We start from the raw sequence: 16,027 nt of genomic DNA, 5'->3' as shown, positions 1-16,027 counted from the left end.
TAACCGAATGCTTTTGAGTGGCAACGTATAAACAAATTTGCAACATTCGGTATTGATATTTTAGTCTACTTATAAGAACGGTTGAGATATATGATCGATAACATTAAATGTATCCATGTATTGTTACTATATAAGAGGAACAACAAAGACGTAAAAAGAATGGCAGTATGAATGGATTGTTGGCCGTGTAATTTATTGCAAAATCTACAATTACAATGGTTACAATATCATAATATCGCGGCATCGAGCCTCTCCAAACGTTCGTATCTCTCTTCGGTCGCGTGTCAAACAAATTAGATCGAATCGATAGTATTAACACAGATGTTATCGAAATATACATATTATGTTTCATCCATTTAATGCTCTAAAGAGTGCGATCCTTTTAAGATAGCTCGATACATGAGTTTTTCTGATAAATTTAGGACAGTTACTACCGTATTTTTATAAATGAGAAGTCCTAGAGAGTTGGACAAGTGAAATACACGATCTTCGATAAAGAAATTATAGCTTTGGATTAGTCCTTCTATCCGATGATAGAGCTAATGAAATTCCAGAAATTTTTGAATAACACGCATGATGTATTTATAAAAGTTTTCTATGGCGAGTGTTCAAATACCTTCGTGATTCGATGTAGGTGAAAGCACTTGAAAAAATCGAGCAAAAGTAAAACGTTGGTACACGAAAGATATTACGTAGAAGAACTACAGTATTATTTTCCGTCGACAAGCGACAGCGTTCGCACTGGTGTAGAATTCTTCTGGAAGATCCATTCGGAATTTTCTCTGGCGCGTCGAATAACTTCCACCGCGTGATCGCGTATCGATTTTCTCCTCGATGCACGGATTGCGTTGCGTGGGCGGAATAGTCAAAGAGGATATTATCGTCAACCCTTCCTAAGCAGACTCGATAGTATGTTATCGCGTTCATCCTTTATAACAATCGTTATGTCTTGTGTATATTTCGATATATGTACCTCGATATTTAAATGCACGGTATATAAAAGAAATACTAGCTGCAGTGGAATCATCCATGTTCGATACATAGGAATACAGCCTTGAACGAAACAATCTGTGTGCGTTTATGTCGCTGTTGTGCCTCTGGTTTGCTTCTACTTTGGATCATAGTCATCTTCTTCTATACGCGCGTAGCAAACGTTTCATATCACAGTCTATCTCGACTTTTGTCAAATAAAACAATACGTCAGCTTGTTTACCGGAATCCCATCAATAAGGAAATCAATCAAAGTCCCTCCAACATACATTTTCCATACTTACGTGATTCTCAAATAGTAGTATTGAACAAGAATAGAATTTTTTTACAAGAATGTAGCAATTTCTTTCAATTTCTATTCTTGTTTTTCGTTATTTCTTACAAGGGACCATCCCCAAATGAATAGAATTTTCGTCGACAGACATTCATTCGTTCGTGACCTAAATTTCGATTGACCGAGTCTGTTGAAAGAGTTGTGTCGTGAATCAAACGATAACTAGAAACCGGCCACATTCTAAACTCGATAACTCGATAAACACCCGAGCGACACAACGTTTCAAGGGTTTCCATCTTATTCCGAGAATTCTTTCGAATACATCTCGATTAAAGTAGCGTATATGCACATACAAAGATGAAAAGCGATTCATAGGCATGCGTTTGAAACGAGTGTCGTGCAATATGCATGTCGTATGCTTTCATTGAAACGCAGACCTGGAGACAAAAGCGAAACGCTATCAAAGAGATTGTAAGGTGTGCCGTTCACATTACGTTCAAACCTTTATTTTCCATCACTTTATACCCTACATCGAAGATGTAAAAAGAGATGAGTTCATCCGTCCGAAAATATTCAGATTACGCTTTCATCTTAAATTCTTTCAAGATATTCCATCTTTCCGAAATTTATTTCCACGTAAGCTGAGTAATTTTTAATGCGATAGCGATTATTACTGGCTTATAAGCTGATGCAACAATAAATAAATAATTTATCGAAGAAAGTTTTTTTGCGAGAACTCACGCGTTTCTAGTCCTATATAAAAAACGGAAGCTAGAATCTTTAACCTTTTAAATATTTAACTATTTAAACGAGTTTCTGGTTGATAGTAAACTATGTCGGAAACGGTTGTATCAATAAACCGTAACATGTAAATAAATAATTGTATTAATAAATGTAAGTACGGTTGTTTCTTCGAGATCACTGTATTTTCTATCATCCGGATATTCTAACTGTTTCCCAACGCTGTTAACTTTTTCTCTCCACCTTTTAATTCTTTAATACGAGACATTGCACACCGCTTTTCGGCCACGCTCATAATTTTCTTCATTATAGGTACTCATTGTATACCTTGCAGCGCTTTGTTCCATTCTTTTCTTTTTTCTTTCTTTTTTTTTCTTGCACCACAATATCCGCTTTGCACCGTTTATCTCTGAAGAATTTCCTTTCCATGTTCACTAATCGCTTCGGTGCCAGATTATCGATGACAGGAAGTACCTTGAAATGTTTCATGGTCACTAGTTGTAATACTTCAGCCATGGCATGTATTATTACGTGAAACATTTACCACAGATATTATTATTTAAATTAATATGACAAGTATTAGTAACTTTAAAGATGGTTTGCCTCAAGATAGTAAAGTTAATTGAACGGTTGAACGATACAAAGGATCGGCCAATTATTACTTATGCATGGCCTAATTCAGATAATCATATTATCAGAAAGCACATTTGTTATTAACGAGCTGTGTTGCGTTCAGCGTAGTACCACTTGCGACGGTTTATCTTGTTATGGAAATTTGCTCGACCCCTCTTCATCTCTGCAAATAACCGAGCAACTTTCATACAGTATTTATGCAAATTTCAAAACGCAATCTTTCTTATCATCGATGGCGAACCGACTGATTTGGTTATCTCTCTTCCTGATTAAAATGAAAATGATCTAGAGATTTACGAAAAAGAAAACGGACATCCTAACAAATGAATTTTGTATATATTAAATTTGTAATATGGGTAATGTAACATTCGCACAACGCAAAACCATTTTGTTATGAAAGGATTAAGTAAGAAAGGATCGAATAATTCTGTAATTAACACTAACTAGGAAAACTTCCTACTTTCTATGACTAACATGTTCCAGAAGAAATTTTATCTTTCAACTTTCTTCGGAGTTTGAGGGTAGCAGGTCAACCAATAAAAATAAAAGTAAAACGAGGAGCAAAGAAAATCTTTGACTTTAACAATAAATGTAATCAAAGTAGAAATGTAAATAGCGTAAAACTTAATAATTATAATCTTATTCGCGGCACTTTGATTATTTCAGCCAACTGTGAACACAATTAAACTGCTGCAAAGAGTAACACAAACATAGAAACGTGGATCGTTGGCATGGTACATAACTTTGATGATAGAGACTGAAACGTGCACTTGTAAACACGATATTTGTCCACTATTTAATTAAGCTTCTCCTTAATTACAGAAGCTTTTACCGTTCGCATCAATAAATGCACTATCGTGTAATAACTATGGTCAAACGTAATATCGTTATCATGTACTACTCCTAATTATAACCTCGACCAACGTACGAAATTTTCAACATTAAACAAAATTGAACATTTATCTTTCGAAACGAACCATCCTGACGCGTACAAGTGCAAAGTGAAAGAGTATCGGTTTTGCTTAACGGACGACCGCCAAAACATATCAAATGTACGAGCAATCAGAATCACCGTGGTGGGCAGACTATACTCGTAAAAATTGAATCTATACGGCCAATAAAGGATATCGTTTCCACTTCGTGTGCTCGTGAATCTTTGAATCTCTAAACGAATCGATATTGGCCGCTTGTAGACTTCGATCTTTACGTACCTTCACATATTTTCTATTACAACATTCCTCTATCGCCGTGCGTCGCCGCGGCGATTTGAGAACATCGAGTCAAACGAGGCCAGCATCTTTCCAAGCTTTTTATAGAAGGTACAAAGTATCATGTCGGGTGTCGAAGCGTTAAGGTACGCGATTTACATCGGAAGAAAGAAAGGAAAACATTACGCGGAAAGATAACAGTTCGAAGAATACATCAGAAATAAAGAGAAAAGCGGAGAGGAAAGAGAAGAAAGAGAGGGAGATACAGGGGTTGCGAAACGGGGGATCGATAACCATCGTCATGGCGACCATAGCATCAACTAGTCTTTGCTCCGGTAGATTCTTCCTCTCTCGTGCTTCTCTTCGGGTATCGCGATCTACAAGTTCCTCGGATCCTCAATACCTGAACCATCATAAATCCACCGATAACTACAATATATGTATCAAAAACTCAACCGTCCGATAAGCTGACCGGGAATTTCAAATCGAATAAAAGCTTCTGACTGCTCTTTTCTCGCCGAACTATAGAAAATTGTTTCGAGACAATTTTATCTGGAACGGTGAAACTGAAACTAGAATAAATTATGTCATACTCTATATGTGTTGTTAATGGACGAGATAAATTTTAATAGTGACGTCAATGAATGGATTTGAAAACATGTTTCATTTAAATATTCCATACGTTCGATGTGCTTCCTCTATTTGAACAACTGAGTTACAATTTAAACCAGCTATCATTAAATATTTACTCTTAATTTAGACATTATCGATCTTCTTATATAAAATTGCCACGTAATATGTAGTTATTGCTTCAGATACGCCAATGAATCGAGCACTAAAATGGTTTCCAGATCTCCTACATAATTCGATATAATTTCTCTCGGGTTTCTTATCGACGAAACATTCGTGAAGATACACTGACAAGAAATAACGATATTTTAGATGTTTTCACTCGCAGAGTTGAGTACTGTGAAATGAATGAATGAATGAGTTCAAATGAAAAATGAGTTCAATGAATCCTGTTAAGTTTACGAAATGATCGATTCAGATACAAGGGTAGAACATAAGACTGATAAGTAGCGAGGCTTCTGCTCAACCTAGACCTTCTTTAAGTCTATACGGTAATCGTTATTCTCGTTATTCATACTTTAATAGTACAGCACGAGGGAGACTCGGACAAGTCGTCAAATATAATATTGTAAATTTGATTAAGTGTTGGAGATAATAATATACTCACGTGGAAAACAATCATTTGTTATCCTTTATCTTCTATTATTATTTAAAATAATTATAAAAATAATTATTTGGAAATAATTTATTTCTCAAACAAGATTTTGGAATTTATTTGCAAACGACTTTATTCTGAGATAAGCTTATGTGTTATTCTAATTGGAGTAATTATTTGATCATCTGATTCATCATATTCGTTTCAAATAAATTGTTCAATAAATCAAAATGTCCAATAAGTCAAATAAATCAAATAAATTTGAATCTTCGTCGTTTTACGAATCAGTCGTCTGTGGATTGTAAATCATCGAACGGCTGACTTCTATGTAAAAAATACTTGCATAGACAACAAAAATGAATGGCCCAGTAAACTCTGTATGTGCGAACGGAAGTATAACGGAACACTGTTTCCATACTATGATCAACTAATAGCACGATAAAGTGTTCGGATGGATGCAACCTAGCTTGAATCTCGAGGGGTTCTCGAGTGTTTCTGCATCAGCAGTCACAAGACAAAGGTGGCAGATAGTATAATGTTCGAGTCTGCAGCTGTGAGGCTTTAATCGCAAGGCATAAAACTACAGAAACTGCGACGACACGATGCTACGCGAAAACCTTCGATCTTTCTAATCCTACGTCCATTGTAATTTTCTAACGTTATCTCATTAATGGTTTTCAGAATTGTAATTTTTGGAACTTTAACACGTTATATTTGATCAGTGTCGCGTCCGAGTATCGCTTTGAATATTTTGCACACGTGTGGTATAAAGTTTCGTCCGAGACATTTCTACCGTGTATTAGTTCGCTCGATTCGCCAACAAAGCAGTTACATACACAGACGTATGAAACGCGTTCCAAATGCGGTCGAGATCTCTTTAAATTCATGAGAAGAGAAGAATGTAGTTCAAGAACATTCCGAAAAGAGCTTTGAGAAGGAGCGAGTTACGGCAGAACTTGCATGAAATCGTTTTTCTCTCTGCGATTCTTTGAGAAATTTTCATCCTACCACGTAAGTAAATATAATATATGCGGTGTTAAACTTTGAATATTGAGTGGGATTTTTTCGCCAACATTACTTCGCCTATGAGATTTTTATTTGAACAAGAAGATATGCCGCGATACGATTTCAGAATTCTACGAAATCGAGCAAGAGGGAAATAAACGCCATAGATAAGGAGATTAAACAAGACAAGGTTGAAAACGATCGTACGAAAAGAAATCTCGGCAACAAGTTCGCAGAGGAACGGCGGTATAACTCATTTTCATAGAGATTAATAAAAGAGGGCGAATACGTATCTCGGAGGGAAACGCGAGAGCAAAACGTGATGAGGCTTCCATAATTCGTAAATGAAAGTTGTTAGCGCGAAAGGAAAACGTACGGTCGCTTGTAAAAGAGAGGGTGGTGAGTAAGGAATTATGCGAAGCAAGAATTATAAAAATATTAAGATAAAAGCTGCAAAAAGCGGGAACTGAGGCGAGGATAAGAATAAAAGTGTAAAAGCGGAAGGAAAGGTCCGTTACACGGAGAAAAGTACAAACGAATAAATGCTGAGGGGCTTGCTGCTACTCATTTTGTAAACTTTCCTCGAAGGGCAAAAGCCCCAAAGAGGACATAGAACGAAGGGCGGGAATGAAGGGTGGAAAGTAGGAGGAGAAAGGGAGTAGGAGGAGGTTCAAGAACCTCGAATTAAAATGCACGACGTTCTCTTCCCTGCTGGATTCAGTTTTCCCTTGCAACCGTTGCCAACCACAACTCTTTCTTGCCTTTTCCTGCGAACTTCGACACGCGAATCACGGATCGTTTGAGCTCCAAAAACAGCAGGCTTGAAAAGAGAACTTTACTGAAAAGACCATGTTTCATTTTCGTGTAATCCCGATTTCCTGTGACTCGTAATTTGCCTTTAGATGCCAGTGCTAAATGCCACTGCCAATTCGTAGGTTTTTCATGATTTAGCAATGTACTTGCATATAGAGTAGTTGCACGACTGAAAAACTGAATTTCTATGGGCAATAGATCACTAGCTCTCGTTAAATTGCATATCTTGTTCGTGTCTTTTGTTCTATCATCAGTGTATACCTTAAACTCGTTTCTTTTTGTCCTTTTTATTTTACAGTCAAATTTCGTGACTTCTGTGATATAGACATTCGCTGTCTTCCGATATAGAAACTGAATTGGCGTAATCTGGTTTGGAGAAATCTTGTAAACCTTATGATCTCACCAAAGGATACTATTAATAAATCTTCCACTATTAGGTAACTTGCAGGGAAACTGCTTCTGCGTATTTTGCGCTTAGCGTTCAAATATAGAAGCAAATGAGGAAACTACGAATACTTCCGATACAAAACAGCAGTAAAAATTTACAATATCTGAAAAACGATTTGCACCTTTTGAGTAATGTACACATCTGTCTGCATTATTTATAAATAATTTAATATGTAATATATATATAATATATATATATATATTTAATTATTAATTTGTAACTTATCAATTTATAATTAATTATTAATTTAATTAATAATTTATATATATATCATATATATATCAATTTTCCGTATATTTAACGGTGTTACAAGATAATCGTGTTTAATTTCTTGTGTAGTTTATTATGATAATCTCTTTGTACTTTGAAACAGTTTGCATCAGCAATAGAAACAGTTGCAGTACCTTCATCCTGAACTCTTTTAAAAACGTAACAAGAAAGAGATTAACTTTCTAAAATAATGTGCTAAGAAAGATCTGTACTTTCCCAAAAATGTTATAAGATAAGAAAGTGTGATGAAAGCGATGAATTTAAAAATTAAAATACTTTTTCCAGACAGAACCCTGAGGATAAATATGGGACGGATTTGAAATTTTGATTTCGAATAATAATTACAAGCTAAATTAAATTGAATTTGAAACACATATATTTACCACAAGGCCCTTCTCTCAGAAACCTCAATTATCTTTGTTTGAGAAATTCTAGTAATTTCAATATTATTCTCTACCATCGAAATGGCAGAGTGCGTAATGAAGTATCCAAGATAGAACTTGCACAGAGATATAATAAGACCCTTTGCCAAAGTTAACTCGAAGTTAGGTCAGATGGTTCAGAATGGCACTAGCGGTAGTTGGCACTGTTACTCGCGGCTGCGATTTCCACAATTAAGAGCAAACACCGATCAAAAGGTTATGAAACAGAGATATTTTATTTTCAAACGTGTGCAGATTTAAGATATATTATTATGAATCTGAGCAGTAAGTTAGACGACAAACAACGTGAATATTTATTTTCTCTCATAAGTATGTATAGTTTTATCAAATGGGCGTGAATATGCCGAAATACTTCGGTTACCGGTTACGCCCAGTTATCCGATACGTTACGTTACATTACGATCAGAGTTTCAAAAACCTTCTTAAATGCGACACGATAAATTGTTAATAACAATAATAACAATAACAACAACAAAACAACAATAATAATAATGATAATAATAATAATAAATTGTCGACAAATTTGCAGTTGAAATAAATTAATCAAACGGACTGATTCTTGAAGATATATCAAAGAACAGTGGTCGATGGTTGATAGCAGCTTTAAAATTTAACGAAAACAGAATGAGAAAATCAATGCTGCATGACTGGCTCCAGCACAAGTATCCTTAACATCGTCATATAAATATGAGCTCATTAAAGATGGTACCCGACAAAGCATGAACCAAAGTAAATATCCAATAATTTCGTGAAAGAAGATAAAAGAAAACATATCTTCATATTATTACATCCTCTACGCCTCCTACCACAAAAAAATTAATCGCCTCAAATTATGTCCCCTACGAAACCATCTACGTTTATTTGAAACATTTTTCGTTAAAATCATTACTTGTACAATAATCGTAGTTACGTATACATGCTGTATACATATACAGGTATACTATATTCGACTTGTTATCTGTGAATTAAGCGGAAATATACTTTTATCAAATGTAGTTATCAATGTAGTTATCAATGTAAATAAGCGGTAAACCACAATAACGATGATATAAACCTACTGTTACACTTATGAACATTCAGTAATTTTTTTTAGTATTGAATTTATAGCACGCTGATCTCATAAAAAGATATTTACTTAAGTGTTACTTCCAAATATTAATTCATTAGTAATTGATGGACAGTAGTAGTATATATTTAGTACGTGTACTTATTACACAAGTTTTATGCAGACAAGAAAAGAGGAAGATTAAAATTATCGGAATATAAAAGAGTAGACGTCAACGAATGAAAGACTGAAGAGGAAAGAAAGAAGAGAAGAACCGATTTAGAGTGCTTAATAATATGTCTTCGGAGTTGGCTGGCGAATGACTCGAAAGGGTCAGCTTGCAATTAGCTCGAAGAGGTCGCGAACTTTGCCGAGGAAATAAAGTTCCCTCGTGAATTGGATTAACTTGCGTATACAAACGTGACACGAAGGTTGGTTGGACGTGCAATTTGTTTCTCAGAGCCGTGCGTAGTTACCACAAAATATGCTCAAGGGCTTTTGTAGCATCATCATGACATAGACGCGTACTTATTCGCGATACACGAACGTCGAGTATGTAAGACATCTCGAGTGGAGTACTTTTAGCAACCGGGAGCCTATTCTTGCGTTAAGTTTCTGCACGAACGTTTCGAATGAAAACAAACTACACGTGCACCGTTCGGGAAATTTGCTTCTTTAGCTTTACAAGCAAGGACATGGCCAACTTCTGTCGAACCGTTGGGCACGATGCCAAATATCAGTACATGTAAATGCGTTTACTGTTTCTTGTCGCGATATTCAGTTTGTCAAACGGAACTATAAGTACCCAATCTATTACTCGTGTGTTCCCATAATACTTTCTATGCTTCGAGGCAGAGATAACGGTTAAATATGTTCCTTCTAAGAAACCAATTTATCCCGCGATTTATCATAATGTTCAATATTACTAACATTCCGAGGATACAGTTACTTTCCTACAAATGAGTTGAGCATCAATCAAATTCTAATTAACTTCACCGCGCTACTCACTAACTTTGAAAGACAACGAGACAAAACGTTGTGCTTCTCGTACTGGTTTCATCGATAGGGGCACTATAAAAACCGGATGACACGATCGAGATCGCGTGACTGCCTAACTCGCCACGTAAATTATTTATGAATTACAACCTAGTGTGTGCTGTCTACAGCGATAAACACGTGCACAAGCTAGCTGTATAAACGAGAACTAGTGCGATTTATATCTGTTTATTAGCTAACCATCCAAGAACTACTTTTTTCTAAACTAACATTCTTCTTTTATTCGACTACGACAGAGGAATGGTATTGTGTTCGGTCTTAATGTACGTATGTGTGTAGCTTTGTTTGTGCTCTTGTAACTCAAAAACGGCTTGACCGATTCTAACTTTACAGGCTATGTAGCACATTGAGACAAATAAAATGGCGAGAGATACAACAGCTGGAAAAAACGTTCACGTGCTTAAATCGCTAAATTTTAAAAGAAAATGTGACATTTTTTTATTATAGCGCATTTACCTATAGGTTCTCGCTGGTGTCAAACAGGATTAATCTAAAAAGAATTAAATAAAATTAATATCAAAAAAAAAATACCCGATTATGCAAAACTAAAAGAATAAAAAATACAAGATATACGAGTTTCATTCAGAAATATGAGATACATATTCAAATAGGTATTTTCAAGTAACTGATACAGTTACCGAATTTGCAGATAAGTAACGTTTAAAAATACAGTAGTCGGTCGCCAGCAGTATTTATAGACTTTAATTGTTACTCTGATAATTTTAAACGTTACTTATCAGTAAATTCAGTAACTACCGTCCGTGCGAAAAGTATTCGTGCAATACTTAAATTTAACAAAATTATCGCAGAACCTCGTCTAGTAACAAAATTTTAACAAATAACAAATACTTTATTTTCACGACAGAATTAGGTATCGCATATTCTCACTTTTTTTTTAAATTATTCTACAAACTTGTAAGAATATATACATATTTTTCATTTGTTAAAATTTTGTTAATGAACGATGTTCTACAATATTTTTGTTGAAATTAGTTACTGTACGAATACCTTTTACACTGAATGTATATCAGTTACTTAAAAATATCTGAATGTGTACCTCATATTTCAGAGTGAAACACATACATTTTTTATATTTTTTATATTTTTAGTTTCACGTAGTCAGGTATCACTATTTTTTAAATATTTGTTATCTCTCTATAATATTTTTCTCGATATATGGAGATATAGGAATATCCGTAAGGGAAGAGAAACGTAATGAAAATGAATATTAATTTTATTATACGTAATAAGGCGTTCTCTTTTTTCGTGTTCCTGATGCGTAACACGACTACGCCACTACGGTCACACAAGAAAATTCGAATTACACCAGAATACCACATTACCATAAATTGCACGTATCCTACGAGTACAGTCACGATAATCATACGCGCGTTAATAATGAGGACGAGAACATGTCACCGATCCTATAAAATTTATGGAACATACAAATATTATTTGCACCATACGCAGGCTTTAGTAACAAATCAAGATAATATCACTGGAAATATGGTGCGCGAGGTATCAAACGGGTTAACTTAGAAGCTGACAAAAAATTAATTTGTTTCCTATTATTATGTCGAATGTAATCAATGAAATGAATTAGATCATTGTAAAAGCGCATGCTGAATTATGATGAACTGAATCTTTCTTCACTTACAATTTAAATTCGATTACGCCGTCAACTGTATATTCCTTCTTCAACTGAAACAAACAACTCGAATCGTTCTTATTTATTCTGTTTTTTTTTCCTCTACTTATTTAGCAATTCTTACTCGCTTATAGATAAATAATAAGTAATCAGATAATGAATACCGCCATTATAAACTGACAGGCGGAAAAAATAATGAAAAATTCAATGTTCACCGATGAACTTGAATATGAGTAGTTTCTACGTTATATCGATGATAAGGCAATTATAATGGAAAATTTTCCGCTATAACAGATAAAAGGAAGAGATAAGATAAACTGAAGTTATGGAAAATTGGTCTAAATATATACCAGTAACCATACATTAATTTTAAGTTGGTGCAGAAAGTGGAAACTTTTTTTTATTACTAACAAAGAATATTATTTCTTCTTTTAAGTCACATGTTTTGAATTCTGTACGTGAATTATTGGAATTACAAATTTGTAGCAGATATAGATCAAATTCTAACAAAATTAAATTGAAAAAGCTCGAACAATTTTCGTTCTTTTTTATTCTTTCTAGCGACTAGGTATCCTTGCTATTTACCAAATATTTTCGTCCAAGCGAACAGAATCCACTTTATGAAACGTAAAGGGTGCATCCTACGTATAGCGATAAAAGCGATTTTACGGTAGCTTGAATTTGGAGCAAGTCCAAGTCGAAAATCGATCGACCTTTAAACTAACCAAGCACATATACGCTTACCACAACGTTACCAGACAATGAAATGAACAAAGTATCACTTCACCGTCGGGGATCGTCTCGATACAAATCTATCCTTGACAGGAAAAAAGTTTACTTAGTGCGAAATTGTTTCGCTTTACGCATTAAAACGAGAGCCAATTTCTTGAGATATAGTAAATATTCTTGAAATATTGCACTCGATAGAAATGACAAGATAAAGGGGGGAAAGGCTGATAAGAATGATAAAGTTGGCTTTAAAAAATATAAGAATTTATAAATAATAATGTACGTATCAATATCGTAAATCACAGAATGGCTAATACATGAAACTAAATTAAATGAGTTTCATCGTTAAAGAGTGATTTAATGTTTATACCAGAAAGGAAAAACACAACACACGGGAGAAAAGATGAGAAAAATATAGTTGAGGATACGCAAATGGAAACTCGCTCTCGGATGAATTTCAGTTCTCGAATAAAAACGACCAACTCAAAGCATTTAAACGAGCATAAATGTAACAGAGCTAACCAAGCAAATGAAAACGCGTTTCGTTACTACGCACTTAGATCGTTTTAGGCACAAAACCTGTATGTCGTGAAAATGGTGAAACAAGAATAACATCGAGATTAATTAACCCAGAATAAAAACAGCCTGGTGAATTTTAATGACTCTCAATACGTCGTCGGCTGAATGTTTTTGCGCGTTTGTTTATCTAAGGAACTCGAATTATGGTATTTATTCAAGCACATTTTAGGTTCTTATACGACAACAGATCAAAAGTTCCAACAATTTTTGTGTTTGGAATACATCAAATTGTAAATGCACAGAGAGATCGCAGAATAGCTGCGTTGGTTGATCGCGTGTTATAATGTCGGTGTCTTAAATAATAAAGTATATGGCAAAGTATATGTGAGGCAAAGTATATGTGAACTTCGCAAAGCATAAATAGTTAATAGAATTTCACGTTCGTTAACAGACGTTTATCGCTTCATTTAAAAAATAAATATCATAGATTCCTGGAATTCTTATTCAATTATCTCCAATTATGTGGTTTTGCGTTTCCATCAGCTAACTAATTTTATGTACACATGTGTATAAGTATGACAAGATAATAATAACTATCGACCGGTAATTATGTTCATTACGAAATGTTTTATATCATCGAGAACACTTAAACAGCAAACGCATGAACAAATGAATGAAACCGAATTTCATTTATTCAACTGAATTAACGCATTTATGTAATATTCATCACTGAATGGACAAAATTTAGCTACTCTTTTTGATTGAGATTCGATCACGAAGAAAACTCGACCACGTGTAGTTAATTTATTTATTCACCATTAATAAATCGACACAATATTCAATTTACTCATTACATAATACCTAATATATAATTACATAATACCTGTATAATACCTAAGAATACATTTCATGTTTCAATCAAATATATCATCAAGAACTATGAGAAATAAAATTTAAACAAATTTTATATAACATACGTAATATATCCATAGAAGCTTTTTATGATAGATATTCAAATACTTTTGTAAATAACTACACATGTATATACTTCTTTCGATATCGTGCTGTGACAAGTCACAGTCACGAATATCAGTCGCCTCTGGCAAATCAAGAGAGATATTTCATTGAAAATTGCCGATGAAAAACAAATCGTTGTTTCAACATAAGCTCTACCCAGCAATACGCTACGTTATCATTTATTGTTTAAGTATCGGTATCGAGCACATACATTCACCGATGTCATGATACCGTGACATTTCTGGGGGCGTTGCAATTTATGACAGTTAGACCTACTGTCACTTGAGCTAATGCGACAGCAGGTCAATGGCAGTCATGTAATCAGTCAAGTCGTTCTAATAATCAGCTCTCTCACTCTTTGCTCCTTCATCGGCAATTCGTTATTTACTAATTAATTTCATTTTACCCGTGAATTTATTCTGCAAATAATATAAAGTTCTATCAAACCTTTTCACGATCCATAAACGTTGTAGCCGTCGCAGCAGACGACATGACTATATTTCAGTGATAATATCATCGATCTTCTAATCTTAAAACTAATTTATATATTAAATTCTGGAAAAACAAATTTCCCAAATAGTCGAGCGTAATCGTATTATATAATGATTGTGTAATGCATATTTTGCTTTGAAGGAAAAGAAAGGCGTGAAAAACACTTTACTTTCTAACGAAATGCAATATCGCAATAATAGAACATTTAATTTAGTTGAACTATTAACACCATGTTATATATAATCACGAATACCATTACAACTATCGATGCGATAGAATTTTCAACTGTTAACTGGAATAACAGGTTAATTTAAGTGCCCAAATAAAACAGATACATCAAATGTTGGGATATAAATTACTGAGTATAAATACACTGGCATGATATCAAACCAAGAGTAAGACCACGATCGGAGCAGAAGCAGTGAATCGCTGATTGGGTTTAACCGTTTCACACAGATGCTCGAGAAAAGGAAAAGAGTTAATGCCAGTTCCCCTTGAATCGGCATTCTCGTATTCAGTGTTATATAACACTTACCTTTCCCACTTTCTCTCTACTCTTTGTGTCAACGACGACGCGCAGAGGCCGGTTACTCTTCCGTGCTCGCCCACGTGCTAGATACTCGCTTCCTTCCTTCCTCGCTCTCTCTTTCCGTCTCTGTCCGTCGACTAAAACCTACGCGAAACCGGCAACCTTGGCCTTTGACGCTTCAAACGTGACTCGTACGAGTCGAAAAAGGATGCGTGCGATCACGAAAAACGTATTTCTTTCCAAATGAAAACGCACTACCTGTTTGCATACTCTGGACGGTCACAGTGAAAACTATCGGTTCTATCGAGCGTTTCTCCGCATCGAGCCAGTAACTGACCTTCTCAACGCAACTGGTTTTCGCGTAAGTACACGTTTGGCCCTCCCCTTGTCAGCCTACAAGATCTCGTCACCATTCACTCGACATTCACTGCAACGTTCCGCGTTGCAGTCACGACTCTCGTTCACTCGGTTGCTACTTTTTGTCCTTTTGCCAATTTTTCTTGTCTCTTTGCTCGGTTTCTCTTTCTTCTTTAGCGATCGTGTTGCTATCCGCGTCGTACATCGACAACGCCGAATCGCAAAACCAGCTCCTCGCGTTACGTCGCGTCTCGTGAATGAAAAACCCAGAGAAGGATCGAAAGAAACACGGATACGACCCGCGCGGCGTCTCGGCAAAGACTGGCGAGGTGACCGGCCGCGAAACGACGCGACGCCGACGTCGACGTCGACCTAAAGCACGACCGAGTCAATGACAGCAGGCGTGATTGGCCGGAGGCGCGAGCTCTGCTCGCTACATTGGTCGCCGTCGACACTTGCGAGTCGACACGAGTCAATGCGCTTTTTAATTAAACCATTTGCATGCATTGATAAAATGCGCCGCAAAATATCGACCAAGGTTACAGTTAATTTCACGCGACATTAGTGAATCTCGATCATTGTAAC

The 16,027-nt window shown here is 35.4% G+C and overlaps 1 protein-coding gene across 5 annotated transcripts in view; it reads right to left on the bottom strand.

Annotated features, from left to right (window-relative positions):
- Positions 1-16,027, bottom strand: part of LOC122565918 (beta-1,4-N-acetylgalactosaminyltransferase bre-4-like) — a 38,367-nt gene that overhangs the window by 14,181 nt on the left and 8,159 nt on the right. Inside the window, exons 1-3 of one of the 5 annotated variants that reach the window (XM_043722448.1) lie at positions 15,092-15,870; positions 11,809-11,852; positions 2,333-2,479 (exon numbers count right to left, since the gene is read on the bottom strand). The exons of 1 other annotated variant lie outside the window; for it this stretch is intronic. The gene's annotated coding sequence lies outside the window, so the exon portion shown is untranslated. Of the gene's footprint in view, positions 1-2,332; positions 2,480-10,607; positions 10,629-11,808; positions 11,853-15,091; positions 15,871-16,027 lie in introns of those variants that run through there. 3 more of the 5 variants (XM_043722449.1, XM_043722447.1, XM_043722450.1) reach the window with 3 other exon arrangements.

This window comes from Bombus pyrosoma, linkage group LG3, assembly GCF_014825855.1.
Source record: "Bombus pyrosoma isolate SC7728 linkage group LG3, ASM1482585v1, whole genome shotgun sequence".
NCBI classification, from domain to species: domain Eukaryota; kingdom Metazoa; phylum Arthropoda; class Insecta; order Hymenoptera; family Apidae; genus Bombus; species Bombus pyrosoma.
The sequence above is the reverse complement of the archived record's forward strand: the minus strand, read 5'-3'. Positions and strand labels throughout refer to the sequence as shown.